Below are 18,527 nucleotides of genomic sequence, written 5' to 3'. Positions count from 1 at the left end.
GTTTTTTGATGCAGAAAAAAAAAAAAAAAAACAGCACTGGACTGCATGTAGTGTGAACCGGCGTAATTCACACCAGCGCTTGCTGTTCCAGTGCTTTCCAGTTCCAGAAAAAAAAAAAAAAGTAGAACATGCTGCATTTTTTTCTGTACTGGAACGCTGTAAAATGCACTTGTCCTTATTTAAGGTTAAGAAAAGAGAGGGGGGGGGTGACTGCATCAAAAACGTATCAAAAACGCACTGCAGAAAAGCATCTGGAACACATCCGTGAACCGTCCCTTACTTTTATTTATATCAAAGATTGACCTCTGATCAATGTACTCCGTGCTTCCTAAAACCCAAACGGACACTTTACTTCTACTTTGTATCTTTACTTTTATTATTATATTATTATATCTAAAAAGAGTCCCCTCTGATCAATGTACTCAGTGCTTCCTATAAACCAGTTACACTTATACTTTTTATCTTTAATTTATACTATGTAACTATATCTATATCTATCTATCTATCTCTATATATCTCTATCTATCTATCTATCTATCTATCTATCTATCTATCTATCTATCTATCTATCTATCTATCTATCTATCTATCTATCTATCAAAGATTGACCCCTGATAACTGTACTCGGTGCTTCCTAAAACCCAAACTGACACTTTACTTCTACTTTGTATCTTTAATTGTATTAATGTGTATAACAAAGGTTCAGCTCCGATAACTGTACTTAGTACTTTCTAAAAACCACACTGGCACTTTACTTATACTGTACTTTGTAGCCTTTATGATATTTATATCAAAGACTGACCTCTGATAACCAAAGTTACACTTTACTTATCCTTTGTATCTTTTTTTTAACTAAAGATTCACCCCTGACCTGTGCTCGGTGCTTTCTGAAGACTAAACCGACCCTAATGGCCCGTACACATGATCCGAATATCGTACGAAAACGGTTGTCCGAGGAAGGATCGTGCGATATTCGGATCGTGTGTACACTACTTTCGACAGCCGATCACGGCCGTTCATCCGATGTTATTTAGATCAGACATACACGAAAATTTTCCTCGTACGATTCCAGATCGTACGATTTTCATTTAGTCAGTATAGTTGTCGTCCGAAAATACAATACAAATACACTACAACACATGACATCACTTCCGATTTTTTTTGTCTGTCGTACAAGAATTTTCGTGACTTTATTTAGCTATTCAATTTCTACTTGCGACTATTAAGCGAGAGCGGTCGTACGATATTCGGATCGTGTGTACGGGCCATTAGAATATATGTCTTTACTTTAAAAGATTCACCACATACATTGCTCTTTTCTTACTTTTTTTTTTTTTTTCTTTTTTGGCCAAAGTTCCTCTTTGCTTATACTTTGTAGCTTTAATTTTATGAATGTGTATGTCAAAGGTTCAGCTCTGATAACTGTACTCTATTTTTTTGTTTTTTTATTAGTGCTACTCAGATGTCTACGCAAGTCGCACTTAAAAAAAAAAAAAGACACCGCAAAGTGTCGCACCGATTTGGACAGTTCCATTGCCGACAATAGGGTGCGACTTGTCATGTGATTTGGACCTGTCAAATTCGCAACAGTGTGAATGGGGTACACTTTTTACTTCTACTCGATATCTTTAATTTTAGTGTTCCTTATGTAAAAGATTCACCTCCTGATAACCACAATCCACTGTTGCAGCTTTTACATATACACTATATTACCAAAAGTATTGGGACGCCTGCACCCTTTGCAGCTTCAACTCTCCTGGGAAGGCTGTCCACAAGGTTTAGGAGTGTGTCTATGGGAATGTTTGATCATTCTTCCAGAAGAGCATCTGTGAGGTCAGGCACTGATGTTGGATGAGAAGGCCTGGCTCTCAGTCTCCGCTCGAATTCATCCCAAAGGTGCTCTATTGGGTTGAGGTCAGGCCAGTCAAGGTCCTCCACCCCAAGTTCGCTCATCCGTGTCTTTATGGACCTAAGTTCTAAGTACGTTCCCACTAATTTTGCACAAATTTCTCACTTTTAACTGGCGTCGTGCCTGGGGCACCCCATTCCTGCTACTGAGCTGGATAGTATACCTTCACCCTCTGACTTTAAATATTTACCATTCCAAGAGACGGCTGCAAACCCCAAATATCCGAATACATGATATAGGCTTGGTTCGCACCGGTGCGCTGTGCGAGATCGCATGTCATTCACACCGCACCGCAGTGCAAATCACATGCGATTTCTGTGCGATGCAAATTCAACCATATATGGCTGAATTCGCATCACATTTGGAACCAAAGTCATGCAGGACCCTTTTTTTTTTTGGTCCGCACCAGAATCGGATCGCATGGGTGTTCACATCCTAAAGGTGTGTTCACAATAGTGCGATGACAGACATTGTATGCGATTCGCAATGGCATTGCTTTGCAGACCACATGCCATGTCTGTGCGATGCAATTTCAGCCATACAAACCGTATGGCTGAAATTGAATCGCATTCGCACCAAAATAGCGCAGGACCCTTTTTTTTAAATCTTTTTTGGTCCGCACTGGAATCGCATCGTATGGGGTATTCACACCTATGCGATCCGATTTCTGGACCATTTGACAGTTTGCACTGCGAACCGATTTCGGGGGGGGGGGGGGGGGTGTCATTACTTTTACATTGACCCCCACCCAGCAGTTCACAGATGTCAGAACCAGTGAGTGATTCAGATGCGATGTGGGAACCGTCACTACATCGCAGGGTTTTCCCGCCTCTTACTGATCCTTTCATACGTTGTTTTTTTTTTTTTGTTTTTTTTTAATTGACGATTTTTATTAATTTTTCTATAGTACAAAGTAATAAAAGAAAAAGCAACAAACAAAGGCGCAATACAATCAATTACACTTTTTCTTATAGCACCAAAGCTATTTAGATCTGTAAAATCAGATCTCTTTTTATTTTTTATTTTTATTTTTTTTATTTATTTTTTATTTTTATTTTTTTTTAAATAAATGTATATGCGTGTCCTCAGATGCAGATTTTTTTTTTTTGGCATTACAGATCTGAACGCAGCGCACGTTTACAAACACGCGCACCTGTGTGAATGCCCCCATTGATAACAAGGCCATCCGTAAATAAAATGGTCGATGTGTTCCAGCTGTGTGAATGCAGCCTTCTTATGCTGCATTGATTTAGTTGAACGAACGATTCCCATTATATCAAATGAAGATTTTTTTTTTTTATTACGTACGTACGGCTTTTTTTTTTTCCCCCCTTTTATAGACAAGATGGACTCGGTTATGGGAGGTTTGGAGACGCTACGGCTATATGACAACTTTAATTCACTTTATTATAACGATCCAGGAAATTCTATTTGAAGAGGAGCTGTTGTTTACATGTGACAGCCTCATCTAAATTGGAAACAAGTGTGAACTGCAATCTAAAAAAAAAAAAAAAAGGTGCAGGGGGGGGTAAAAATAGCAGAATGAGAGGTGCTGAGATGATTGTGATCATCATGAACAATGACTTGCTGGAGGAATAATGAGAGGCTATGTGCTTCTTCTCATCTCTCAGGGAGTTTCTGGGCAGTTTGGAATATTGTGACATCATCAAGGGTCAGAGCAAACCGGACTGAGCAGGTAAACACAAGCCACTGTTGTCTAAATATTTCATTCGATCTGAAAAAAAGACAAACTATGATTCCGAGAGTGCAACAATGTGTGGAGACTGATCCCTACGTCCTGTGAAAGGCGCCCGACACGCTCTATTATTTTTATACTATCATCTCTAGGTTCATGGAAATTAAAGTCACACTGAACGACAAAAAAAAAAAAAAAAAAAAAAAAAGAACAAAAAAACAAACAAAAAAAATAAATAAATAAATAAATAAACACAATGGTCCTGTAATCTATTTTTCAATAATTGTTTACCACTTAAGGACCGAGCCTCTTTCTGAGATGTGTTGTTTACAAGTTAAAAACATTTTTTTTTTGCTAGGAAATTACTTACAAACCCCCCAAACAATATACATTTTTTTTTCTAAAACCCTAGAGAATAAAATGGCGGTCGTTGCAATACTTTTTGCCACACCGTATTTGCGCAGCGGTCTTACAAGCGCACTTTTTTTTTTTTTAGAAAAAATACACTTTTTTGAATTAAAAAATAAGGCAGTAAAGTTAGCCCAATTTTATTTTTTTATATTTTTTTAAATTTAATTATATTATATTTAATTATATTTTTTTATATTCTTTTTTTTTATTCGTGTTCTCAAAAAAAAAATCAAGAAAAAAAAAAACAAAAAACACAGTGGTCCTGTAATCTATTTTTCAATAATTGTTTACCACTTAAGGACCGAGCCTCTTTCTGAGATTTGTTGTTTGCAAGTTAAAAGCTGTTTTGTTTTTTTTGCTAGAAAATTACTTACAAACCCCCCCAAACATTATACATTTTTTTTTCTAACACCCTAGAGAATAAAATGGCGGTCGTTGCAATACTTTTTGCCACACCGTATTTGCACAGCGGTCTTACAAGCGCACTTTTTTTTTGGAAAAAATACACTTTTTTTTAATTAAAAAATTGAATTTAAAAATAATTAAAAAAATTGAAAAAAAGACAACAGTTATGCCCCATACACACGGTCAGACTTTCCGACGGAAAATGTGTGATAGGACCTTGTTGTCGGAAATTCCGACCGTGTGTGGGCTCCATCACACATTTTCCATCGGATTTTCCGACACACAAAGTTTGAGAGCAGGATATAAAATTTTCCGACAACAAAATCCGTTGTCGGAAATTCCGATCGTGTGTACACAAATCCGACGCACAAAGTGCCACGCATGCTCAGAATAAATAAAGAGATGAAAGCTATTGGCTACTGCCCCGTTTATAGTTCCGACGTACGTGTTTTACGTCACCGCGTTCAGAATGATCGGATTTTCCGACAACTTTGTGTGACCGTGTGTATGCAAGACAAGTTTGAGCCAACATCCGTCGGAAAAAATCCATGGATTTTGTTGTCGGAATGTCCGATCGTGTGTACGGGGCATAAGGCTTGGTTCACATTGGAACCCGCTGCGGATCGCAAAGGAGCGCTGTGCGTCCCTGTTCCCCGTTTCAGGGACAAATCTATGCCTGAATTTGACCCTGAAACGGAGCCAATGACGTACAGCGTTTCGGTGCAGTGCGCTCAGCAGCCGCAAAGAAGGTGTGTGAACCGGCTCCATAGTCACATTCTCCTGCTATGCGAATTAGATCTAATCTAATCTAATTTGCATAGGTGTGAACCCGGCCTAAAGTTAGCCCAATTCTTTTTTTTATATTGTGAAAGATAATGTTACGCCGAGTAAATTGATACCCAGCATGTCACGCTTCAAAATTGCGCCCGCTCGTGGAATGGCGACAAACTTTTACCCCCTTAAAAATCTCCATAGGCGATGTTTACAGGTTGCATGTTTTGAGTTACAGAGGAGGTCTAGGGATAGAATTATTGATCTCGCTCTAACGATCGTGGCGATACCTCACATTTGTGGTTTGAACACCGTTTTCATATGCGGGCGCTGCTCACGTATGCGTTCGATTCTGCATGCGAGCTCGGTGGGGCGCGTTTAAAATTTTTATTTTTCCTTATTTATTTTACCTTTTATTTTTTATTTTTAAACTGTTCTTTAAAAAAAATTAAAAAGTGTCACTTTTATTCCGCTTACAAGGAATGGAAACATCCCTTGTAATAGAAAAAAAAGCATGACAGGACCTCTTAAATAGGAGATCTGTGGTCAAAAAGATCTCAGATCTAAAATTTACACTAAAATGCAATAAAAATTTTTTTTTGTCATTTAAAAAAAAAAGGCCCTTTTATAAGCTATGGTCAGAAGTCATGTTTTTCCGCCCTGCAATGGTATGGAGATGGGTGGGGGCCATCTTCCCCTCACCTGTCTCCATACCCAGCAAGGACAAGGATCCGATCACCTTCGCGACTGCCAATGGCTCTGGTAAGCAGCGGAGGGCAACGAAGAGCGGCAGGGGGGGCCCTCTTCCGCTGCCGATAAAAGTGATCTTGTGGAGAATCCGCCACAGAGACCACTATTATCGGAAACCGGACCACCCGCTGAAGAAGAGGATACCGGGGTTATGGTAGCTAGCTGCTGCCATATCAAAGATATCCCTCTTCGAATTTAGGACGTATATCGGCGTGCGGCAGTCCGGGAGTGGTTAAGCCTAGTACACACAACCGGACGAAAAAATACCGCTTTCAAAGCAATCGTACAAGAATCTGATCATAGTACACGGCTTTTTGAGAGCCGATCACAACCGTTCATCTGAAGGGTACAATTTGAGGCTGGGTTTACACTGATGCGAATTGGATGTGGGTTTCCCCCGCGTTCCAATTCGCATCACAGGAGACTGTGACATGCTCTCAATGGAGCCAATTCACACACCTCCCGGGGGGTTGGCGGCCTGCGGTCGAGATTGCAGAAGGGTCCCCGCCGTGAGCCACAGTTAGCGTGGTCCCAGCCTAAGACCCCTTTCACACCGAGGTGGTTTTCAGGCGTTTTAGCGCTAGAAATGGCCTCTAAATAACGCCTGAAAACCACCTCCCATTCATTTCAGCGTGACTTTTCACACCGGGACGGTGCGCTTGCAGGACGTTAAGAAAAGTCCTGCAAGCAGCATCTTTGGAGCAGTTTAGCGCTCCCAAAACGCCCTGCCCATTGAAATGAATGGGCAGCGCTTCCAAAGCACCTGAAAAGCGCGTCGGAAGCGCCAAAAAAGCTCACACGGCTCAGTGTGAAAGGGGCCAAAATTAGTATTTTTTTGCTACAAAATTACTTATAACCCCCCAAACATTATACACACGGGTGGTCAGGCACGGCACTTACCCGCTCGTGTGGCGGGGATGTGGTGTCCTCTCCTCCTGTCCTGGAGTTCGGGCAGCGGCCGCGGTGGCTCCGGTGTCCTCTCCTCTTCTATACTCCATGGAATTATGTCAACAAGCAAATCAATCCTCTGAGGAAGACTTTGACCATGCAGGTCGAAACGCGTAGGGAATTTGCATACCAGACATTTTGATATAATACTGTGTACTATTGTATGTTTGTACATTTTTGTAGAATTTTGAATGGTGTTATACACCCCCCCCCCCCCCGACCAGAGCTCATATTTTAAAAGCCTATGTGTCCATGTTACGTTGCCATATTTCAATAAAGAAATCTTTTTAACTACTTTTCCAACAATTGTATTTTTGCTGCAAAAAAAAAGGGGAGACTTTCCCATATTACAAGTATTGTCGTAACTTTAGTAACTTCTTTATTTTCGATATGAGACTAGCATGCAAAGGAAGTGGACGATCCTTTGTCCGATATTCTCTTCAAGTATACGAGGCTTTACTGTGTTTTCTGCCTCCTTTGTAATGTACTCCGTGAGCTCCTGAACCTCCCCCCCCCACTTTCATTTGTTTGGAACAATCAGCACACTTTAGTTGCGCTCATGCATACTGATTTATCCACAATACACATCTCATAGATAATCTCAGGAGTGAGCAAGGGGGGGGGGGGAGGCTACGTTCCTACATACAGTTGGCCATGAACGCTCCTACATACAGTTGGCCATGGACGTTCCTACATACAGTTGGCCATGGACGTTCCTACACAGAGTTGGCCGTGGACGTTCCTACACAGAGTTGGCCGTGGACGTTCCTACACAGAGTTGGCCGTGGACGTTCCTACACAGAGTTGGCCATGGACGTTCCTACACAGAGTTGGCCATGGACGTTCCTACACAGAGTTGGCCATGGACGTTCCTACACAGAGTTGGCCATGGACGTTCCTACACAGAGTTGGCCATGGACGTTCCTACACAGAGTTGGCCATGGACATTCCTACACAGAGTTGGCCATGGACGTTCCTACACAGAGTTGGCCATGGACGTTCCTACACAGAGTTGGCCATGGACGTTCCTACACAGAGTTGGCCATGGACGTTCCTACACAGAGTTGGCCATGGACGTTCCTACACAGAGTTGGCCATGAACGTTCCTACATACAGTTGGCCATGGAGAACAAATGTAGCCACCCTCTGATAAGAAGTCAGATCACAGCAGACAAAACGGAATTTGTAGATTTGGAGGAGGCTGAGAAGCAATAGAAGGAATTTTTGACTTCAGAATGCATACTTGAGATAGATAATAGTTTTTGTTTTCCTTCTCTAAAGCAGCATTAACCCCAAAAACCAAAAGAAAAAGGTCACCTTACCCAAAAATTTGACTTGACATAAGTAAAGGCGTACATTCATAAACAAATTTTACGAGAAGGAACAAGAGTGATTTTTCCATTGATGTGTGTACAGCTGTGTGCAACTATTTGGCTCAATTTGCGTACAAAAGGCAAGAACAGTAAACGGGTTGGTTGTCTGTTGAGGGGAAATTTATCTTATTGCATATTATGGTAATGGAAGGAAAGCTGACAAGAATGTGTCATCACATTCAAAGGTTAGTTTCCATGTAAAGTGGCTTTGCGAAATATCTCAGCTGACTGTAATCTGTGAGGAGCTTTATACCCTTTCCCCCCCTTTTTTTTCTTTTTTTTTCTTTTTACTGTTGGGCTGGAATAGTCATTTTTAGGCAAGTGTCTACTCAAGCTGGCCATACCTTATTTAATTTTCTTATTCAATTTCCTTTAGATTAAAGCGGAGTGGAACTTCCGCTCATCTGACGTTTTTTTGGGCGTACCTCCGCTTTAACCACTTCAATACTGGGCACTTATACACCTTCCTGCCCAGGCCAAATTTCAGCTTTCAGCGCTGTCGCACTTTGAATGACAATTGCGCGGTCATGCTACACTGTAACCATATGAAATTGTTATAATTTTCTTCACACAAATAGAGCTTTCTTTTGGTGGTATTTGATCACCTCTGGGATTTTTTTGTTGTTTCTGTTACAAAACTTTGTAAATAAGTTTTCTCCTTCACTGATGGGCACTGATGATGGGCACTAATATGCGGCACTGATAGGTGGCACTGATATGAGGCACTGAAAGGCTGCACTGATGGGCACTGAAAGGCGGCACTGATGGGCACTAATAGGTGGCACAGATGGGTACTAATAGGCGGCATGGATGGGCACTGATAGGTGGCACGGATGTACACTAATGTATGGTACTGATGGGCATCACTGATTGGCAGGCATTATTGTTTGGCACTGATTGGCATCCATTGTGGGCACAGATTGGCTTCCATTGTGGGCACTGATTGGCATCCCTGGTGGCCATGGGTGGCATAACTGGTGGTGACTAGTGGTGGGCATCCCTGGTGGTCTAGTGTGGGCATCCTTAGGGGGGCTGCGCTGATAATCAGCACAAACCCCCCCTTTCCGAGAAGCAGCCGATCGGCTCTCCTCTACTCTCGTCTGACAGACACGAGTGAGGAAAAGCCGATCAACGGCTCTTCTTGTTTACACCGTGATCAGCCATGATTGGACACGGCTGATCACATGGTAAAGAGTCTCCATCAAAGACTCTACCTAGATCGGAGTTCTCAACAACGATCGCAGCGATGCACGCCCCCGGGGGTGCGCAGCAGCTTGATGTCCTGGCGACGTCACATGACGTCCGGTCAGGATATCGCAACCACTTTGCCAATGTCATATTGCTATATGGCGGGCGACAAGTGGTTAACCTTCAACTATGTAGTGCAAGGGCCTGCTTAATTGCATACACATTGAAGGTGTTTAGGTTTGACCTCCTATTATACAGTGCCTTGAAAAAGTATTCACACCCCCTGAAATTTCCCACATTTTGTCATGTTACAATCAAAAAGGTAAATGTATTTTATTGGGATATTATGTGATAGACCAACACAAAGTGGCACATAATTGTGAAGTGGAAGGAAAATGATAAATGGTTTTCAAAATTTTTTACTAATAAATATGTGAAAAGTGTGGGGGGGGCATTTGTTTTCAGCCCCCTTTACTCTGATACCCCTAACTAAAATCTAGTGGAACCAATTGCCTTCAGAAGTCACCTAATTAGTAAATAGAGTCCACCTATGTGTAATTTAATCTCAGTATAAATACAGCTGTTCTGTGAAGCCCTGTGAGGTTTGTTGGAGAACCTTAGTGAACAAACAGCATCATGAAAGCCAAGGAACGCACCAGACAGGTCAGGGATAAAGTTGTGGAGAAGTATAAAGCAGTGTTAGGTTATAAAAAAATATCCCAAGCTTTCAACATCTCACGGAGCTCTGTTCAATCCATCATCCGAAAATGGAAAGAGTATGGCACAACTGCAAACCTACCAAGACATGGCCGTCCACCTAAACTGACCGGCCGGACAAGGAGAGCATTCATCAGAGAAGCAGCCAAGAGGCCCATGGTAACTCGCATTCGGTTTCCCCTCCGGTCCTGTGTGAGCTCAGGCTTGTCATAGTGACTTCAGCCTGGGTTCATACAGGAGCATTGCGGGATACTGTACATAAAGTCTTGCAAAAGCTCTTAAAGAAGCCATGATTATGTTGTTTACTTATAGTGATACTGTACATAAAGTCTTGAAAAAGCTCCCGAAGAAGCCATGATTATGGCGAAACATGTAGAGTTGAAATGACCTTATCAATTTATTCGTGTTAGACATCAATTTAAAATTTTATATAAAAATTAACACAAATTAATTCATAATGTCATTGTACAAAAGTTTTTCAACTCTACATAATCATGGCTTCTTCAGGAACTTTTGCAAGACTTTATGTACAGTATCACTATTAGTCTTGCAAAAGCTCCTGAAGAAGCCATGATTATGGCGAAACAAGTAGAGTTGAAAAACTTTTGTACAATGACCTGTCAGACATCAATTTAAAATGTTATATAAAAACTACCAGGTCATTGTACAAAAGTTTTTCAACTCTCCATGTTTCGCCATAATCATGGCTTCTTCAGGAGCTTTTGCACGACTTTATGTACAGTATTACTATAAATAAACAACATAATAATCATGGCTTCTTCAGGAGCTTTTGCAAGACTTTACGCACAGTATCACTATAAGTAAACAAAAAGAATTTTAAAAATTATAGAGGTGTAGAGATGAAAAACTTTTGTACAATGACCTGTTAGACATCAATTTAAAATGTTATATAAAAACAGGTCATTGTACAAAAGTTTTTCAACTCTCCTTGTTTCGCCATAATCATAGCTTCTTCAGGAGCTTTTGCAAGACTTTATGTACAGTATCACTATAAGTAAAAATCATTTTTAAAATTCTTTTTGTTTACTTATAGTGATACTGTGCGTAAGGTCTTGCAAAAGCCCCTAAAGAAGCCATGATTATTATGTTGTTTACTTATAGTAATACTGTACATAAAGTCTTGCAAAATCTCCTGAAGAAGCCAAGATTATGGCGAAACATTTAGAGTTGAAAAGCTTTTATACAATGACCTGTTAGGTTTTTATATAACAGTTTAAATTGATGTCTATTTAATAAAATATAAAAATTTGAATTTGTTTTTAATCTAATTAACATGCACCTTTAAAACTCCCGTCATGGCATGCAGTGGTTAGCGGGAACCTCTGTGGTGGTTTTACAATGCCACCTTGTCAGCCCTTGTGTAGGTCATCCCAAGGAAGATAGACATCTGTTGGCATAGCAAGTAAATTCAACAGCTACATGAAGCACAAATTGGTGCATGTATACAATTCATGTAGTATTGCCTTCCACAGGGGCATGAGTGTTTTGTGCGAATCATTTATGTTGCTCAGGTTTGATGGCCAAACCCAATGAGGGTGAAGCCACCTGTAACTATTAATGGCTAGAAACTTACAGTAATTTCACCAACTTTAATACCGAGAAGATCACACTCTCGGGTCTTCTTTATAAACATTTCTGAAGGAAGACATGTTGTTGTTTCTCTTAGCTACTTAATTTCGTGAGTGCGGTTAGGGGCATGTGAAAGGAAAGCTTAGTGTAACCTTGTAACCAAAGCATCCGTTCTAGTGTGACTCTGCTGTACGGAGAGCACGAAAGGATCATTCAGATTAGTTGCTAAGAGCAATACGAGTAGTATGGTTTGCTTACACTCAATAATAAATAAAACTGTTTGAGATTTTAATCATGTGAAAAAAAACTTCAGGAAAAAATACCCGATAGCACAAGTACTAGAAAACACAAATTAATTGTGTAATGAAGGCCCCTTTCACACGTGTCTTCAGTTTGTTTTATCAGTTCAGTCAAGTTTTTTTCAAAGAAAAAACATCAGTTTTTCATCAGTTCTTTACATCCACTTAACCACTTGAGACACATTTTTGGTTTACTTTGGAGCTGCATGATTCTGAATAAAATGAGAATCACGATTTTTTTTTCTTTGCTTAGAATAAAGATCATGAATTCTCGCAGCGTAACTTCATCTTTCGCATTATACAAAAAAAAAAATTGGGCTAACTTTAATCCCCTTTCACACTGGGGCCGCCCGCGCGTTATCGGTAAAGCGTCGCTCGTTTTAGTGAAGCTTTACCGCTGTTTAAGCGGCGCTTTTCGCCCGCTAGAGGGGGTGGGCGCTTTTAACCCCAAAGAAGGGGTTCCCAAACCGCCCCCCAAAGATGCGGCTTGCAGGGCTTTTTCTAACGTCCCGCAAGCGTACCGCCCCAGTGTGAAAGCACTTGGGCTTTCACACTCGGGCGACATGAGAGGCAGTTTACAGGCGCTATTTCTAGAGCTAAGACGCTATGAAAACTGCCTCCAGTGTGTAAGGGGTCCCACTGTTTAGTTTTTTTTTTTTTTAATTCATGGAAGTGTATTTTTTTTCCCCAAAAAATGTGTTTGAAAGACCGCTGCACAAATACAGTGTGACATTAAATATTGCAACAACTGCCATTTTATTCTTAAGGGTCTCTGCTAAAAAATATATATACAGTATATATATCTATATCTCTATCTCTATATCTCTATATCTCTATCTCTATATATATATATATATATATATATATATATATATATATATATATATATATCTCTCTCTCTCTCTCTCTCTCTCTCTCTATATATATATATATATATATATATATATAGAGGGAGAGAAAGAGAGAGAGAATGTTTGGGGGTTCTAAGTAATTTCCTAGCAAAAAATACTGATTTTAACTTGTAACCAGCAAGTGTCAGAAAAAGGTTTAGTCTTTAGGAGGTTAAACTGCCCTCATCTACAGACAGAAGTTCATTCCTTGGATCTAAGAACCGAAAGATACATTGTATCTCCATTATCTCTCTGTCAGGGCTGGGCTCAGCCCTTCCTTCTCTGAGCTGGCCACTCAGCTGTCGGCTGATTGCCAGCTCCCATCTCTCTGCACAGTTACTCAGCTGTTGATGATATCCTGCTCGTCAGTCCTGCCTACTTAAGCCGTCCAGCCCAGATGATCTCTGCCTTCGCCTTGGTCACATCACTAGAAACATCTCCTGCTTTCCTGTTTAAAGACTGGCTTTGCTGACATCCTTTCTGGCTCCAGATCCTGCTTGCTGTTCTACTACATTGATCCCTGACTTCTGGCTTGTCTGACTATTCGTTCCGGTTTCTGAACTTAGGCTATGTTTTGACTATGTTTGTTCTTTTTACTTTTATTATTAAACAAGTGTGATTTAACTGTACTTCTGTCTCGGCCTGATCTCATGGTTTCTGACACTCTCTGCGCTGAGGAATCTCTTTTTTTTTTTTTTGACAGCTCTGGATCTGCACTGTTTATAGAACAAATAAAGCCGACAATTACATTTAAAAGCCGAAAATGACAGCGCCAGCAAGTGAGGGAGCCTGTCTGTACAGACTGCCCCCTCACTGTATATACTGCTCTCCTGCCTTTCTCTGCCACAAACCCCGCCCCCCCCCCCCCCCCAGTGACTGGTTGCCCCTAACAACCAATGCAAAAAACGGATGAAAAACTGACCGCTTGTCAGTTTACATCCGTTTTTCGTCGATACGCTTTTTTTGACGGATGAAAAAAGGGAATTTCATCCGTTAAAAAAAACGGATGTTAACGGAAGCGGATGAAAATGGATGAAAATAGATGATCATCCGTTTTTCCATTGGAATGAATTGATGTCTGTTTATCATCATCCATCAACGGATGGATGAAAAACGAACAAACGTTCCGTATGTGTGAAAGGGGACTAATTAGAGTTGCTGTTTATGGCCCCTTTCCCACGATCGGACCGTCTATTCGTTTTCCATCTATCCATCAACGGGACGACAGTGCATTCCTATGGGCAAACGGGTGACCATCCCTTACCATCTGTTCACCTCCGCTTCCGATCTTATCCATTTTTGTTTTTTTTTTTAACGAACGAGGATACCTTGAGATCGGTGAAAACTGATATTAAACGCTTCAGCCCCGGAAGGATTTACCCCCTTCCTGACCAGAGCATTTTTTTTTTTTGCGATTTGGCACTGCGTCGCTTTAACCGACAACTGCGCGGTCGTGCGACGTTGCACCCAAACAAAATTGACGTCCTACATGGGAAAAAAAGTCCGATGGAGCCCACGCGCGGTCGGAATTTTCGAGACAACAAGCTCCGATCGCACATTTTCCTGTCGGAAAGTCCGATTGTGTGTACGGGGCATAAGAGTTTCAATTTGTATGCAAATAGTGCAGGCCCTCGCACTATGCATGGTTTTGGTAAATCTGAAGACAAAAATCTGCAGAAAATCTAATAGCGTGTGTGGGGCTTAAGGCTCTACAATTAGTTGCAATTCAGGCAGTCAGAATTAAGTTAAATCCTTTCATGGATATTTATGTATTGAGGAAAAAACAAAGCACTTGACCCAGTTTAATATCCTTAGTTGCTGTAACCTACAATGGTAAAATATATTCATGTATGGGGGGATATGTGAGCAACGCCGGCGTCTGTGTTCATTAATTCTGTACATTTTTGTTGTTGTTATTTCTCTTTTGGCTAATACTCCAGGTATTGGGGCACTATGACTATAGAGTTGGGAGAAGGGAGGGAAGGAGTAGGTAAATGTGTGTATGTTTTCTTTACAATGCAAACATTACCTGATAAAAAAAATAAAAAATAAAATAAAATAAAGTCTTCTGAGTTCATATCATAAAAAAAGTATGACGGACAGTACTCAGTTTTCTCTGTCACAATTGCACTGATACGGCTACAATCACACCAAGTAGGGTTCATATCTCAAATAAAAAAAGCAACACTCTATAATAACAGGGACTTTTTGTGCAGCAGAATGCCCAAAAAGCAACAAAGATTCATAAAGCTATTCCAGGTACCGAAAATGGAAAATTCAGGATGCACTTGGCCCGAAACTGAAATTGAGGTTTTTTTTAAATATAAATATAGATTTAATTTTTGTTATATAAATAACTGTATTATATTCGCCTTTTTATTTATGATCATGAATTTAAATTAATAGGAATTTATTGTCGGCCATTATCAGTACCTTTTTTTTTTTTAAAGCGGTGTTAAAAATCCTGCTTGCTGCATTTTTGGTGCATATTTGGTCAGTTACAAAAAAAAAAAAAAAAAAAAACACACCAAAATTGCACCTCCCCTTTGAAATGCATTAAAAAACGCAGCAAGAAGGCATCAAAAATGCACCTGTGTTGTGTTTTTGATGCAGTTTTTGAGTCACATGACCTATGAAAAACACACCATAAGCACGGTAAAATCGTGGCAAAATCGCGGTCATATTGCGGGCGTTTTCGGCAGCCATTATCGACACCTTTTTTAATTTTTTGGTTACAATGCCGAAAACCCTATTTTCGCCGCCCGAAATTTCGATGCATCACTAATAAAATATCATGCAGTAAAATATACATAACAGATGGTAACTGATAACAAACAGAGACGTTCAAGACAGTGATGGAACCTATTTCCCATAAATCACCTGATATGACATCCTTTATCTATTCTAGAGGGTTGTTGTTTTTTTTACTATATAGTAATTGGGATGATTGCAGCCTCAAAAGGCCCTCATTTCCTTGGTACTGGGTTCATATCCCGGACGAGCCCCCCTCCAAAAAATAATATGTAGTCTCTGGTGGTAAAAAATGTCCAGCTTGTTGGAAGATATGTTTAGACTGCAGGCTTTCACCTCTCCGTAACATTTGTGGTTGATTGTATACTCCTCTATACAGTATATACAAATGATCATCTTTAATATAAATAATATTCTGAAGTTTTATGGCATAGCCAATTATTATTATTATTACTATTATTATTATTACTATTAGCAAACTCTTATTATTATTTGGAGAACTATGCAAATGAACGTGTAAATAAGACCCAGTCAGTGCAGTGAAGGCATCGTCAGTGCTCAGTCAGTGCAATGAAGATGTTGTCAGTGCTCAGTCAGTGCAATGAAGATGTCAGTGCTCAGTCAGTGCAATGAAGGCATCATCAGTTCTCAGTCAGTGCAATGAAGATGTTTTCAGTGCTCAGGCAGTGCAATGAAGATGTTGTCAGTGCTCAGTCAGTGCAGTGAAGGCGTCCTCAGTGCTCAGTCAGTGCAATGAAGATGTTATCAGTGCTCAGTCAGTGCAATGAAGATGTTATCAGTGCTCAGTCAGTGCAGTAAAGGCGTCCTCAGTGCTCAGTCAGTGCAATGAAGATGTCATCAGTGCAATGAAGATGTTGTCAGTGCTCAGGCAGTGCAATGAAGATGTTGTCAGTGCTCAGTCAGTGCAATGAAGAAGTTATCAGTGCTCAGTCAGTGCAGTGAAGGCGTCCTCAGTGCTCAGTCAGTGCAATGAAGATGTCGTCAGTGCTCAGTCAGTGCAGTGAAGATGTGTTCAGTGCTCAGTCAGTGCAATGAAGATGTCGTCAGTGAAGATGTGGTCAGTGCTCAGTTAGTGCAATGAAGATGTCATCAGTGCTCAGTCAGTGCAATGAAGATGTCATCAGTGCTCAGTCAGTGCAATGAAGATGTCGTCAGTGCTCAGTCAGTGCAATGAAGATGTCGTCAGTGCTCAGTCAGTGCAATGAAGATGTTGTCAGTGCTCAGTCAGTGCAATGAAGATGTCGTCAGTGCTCAGTCAGTGCAATGAAGATGTCAGTGCTCAGTCAGTGCAATGAAGGCATCATGTGCTTCCTCTGAGTACAACAGAAAAGACTGAAATTTTAAGTTCCAGGTGGAAATTTTAGCCCCTTGTGCAGTTTTGTCTTATCAGTATTATGTAACGGTGTCTTTAAATACAAAGTGGTGGAATATATGGTATTTTTTTTTTTTCCTTTTGCATAATCCAGGTACATATGTACTGTAAGGCTATAAACATGACTGCCTGAGCATTTCCTTTATTGGGATCCCGTGTCTGAGGCATATTCCAGGAATCGTTGCACAGTTTTTATTGCACATCTCTCGCTATCACTATTAAACCGTAGGTTCACCAGTCAGCAGTTTTATTGAAAATGACAGATGTGCGTTTAGCGACTGTGAGAATAGAACAGCATAAGGGAAACAGAAAAAAAAAAAAACCTGTCTTTAATTCTTTTCTTTTTTTTTTCTTCTTAACGATTTGGTATTTTATAAGCAATAAGGGATAATGGTAAATTGCATGCATACTGTAGATGACTCACCATATTCCGTTGCTTTATAGACGGCCCCGCTGAGAAAGCAATGGCGTCAGAAGAAAATATTTGTATTTCATTTGGAAGGGATTTTTTTTTTTTTTTTTTATATATATGTGCAAAGTTAACTCATTAATAGTGTGCTTGTGGACTAGTTATACAGTCGGTCCAACCTTGGACAACAAAACGAAAGTTGTGTTAGTGTAGAAAATAATTTACTAAGGGTACGTCCTGCATGGGCACTTTATATAAAGCATGTTCTAACCTGACCCAGGACCTCAGAGGATCCATACATCCGTGCCGTTTTACGCACAGCGATTGGTCTTGCTTAGCATGTTGACTGATAATGAAGAAAATAAATTTCTTACCTTCTCCGTTTGAATTTTTGCAGCTTTACGTATCCTTTACGTGGAAACCCTACTCATCGGTATGTCTATAGGTGCATACCACGGGTTGGCGAGAGATGGTGCTTTTTCTTGCTAGCTGTGTGGAACAGTTTTCAGGGGTTTCAGAATTCGGCACAGACTAGATGCATGGAACATGTAGTCTTGTGGTATTTAGATAAACATCGATGGGTCGTAACGCTGCTTCATTTTCAAAGTGTAGTTATTTGCATTACTTTTGTGTTTTTTTTTTTTTTGGAGTTCATCACACATCTCAAGCCTAGAATAATGGCAGTTTGACTGAGTTTTGGAAGGTAAGAGAACTTCGGTCTACTTTCTGGTACAATCATTTTTGTTGAAGATTTTGAAAATAACAAAACTCCTCTCAAAAACGCAATGCAGAAGTGTTTTTTTTTTGTTTTGTTTTTTTTCTCTACCTCTAAGCCCCCCGTTCACACTGGTGCAATTTGACAGTTCCAAATCGCATGGCAAGTCGCACCCCCATTGTCGGCAATGGAACTGTTCAAATTGCCACGAAAAAAAAACGTTCCTGCACTACTTTTTGCCGATTTTCTAGACATGTGCAATTCGTTTCGTTCAGAATTCATTTTTTTTTTTTTTTTTAACGAATTCCGACA

Source organism: Aquarana catesbeiana, linkage group LG12, assembly GCF_042186555.1.
Source record: "Aquarana catesbeiana isolate 2022-GZ linkage group LG12, ASM4218655v1, whole genome shotgun sequence".
Taxonomy (NCBI): domain Eukaryota; kingdom Metazoa; phylum Chordata; class Amphibia; order Anura; family Ranidae; genus Aquarana; species Aquarana catesbeiana.
The sequence above is the reverse complement of the archived record's forward strand: the minus strand, read 5'-3'. Positions refer to the sequence as shown.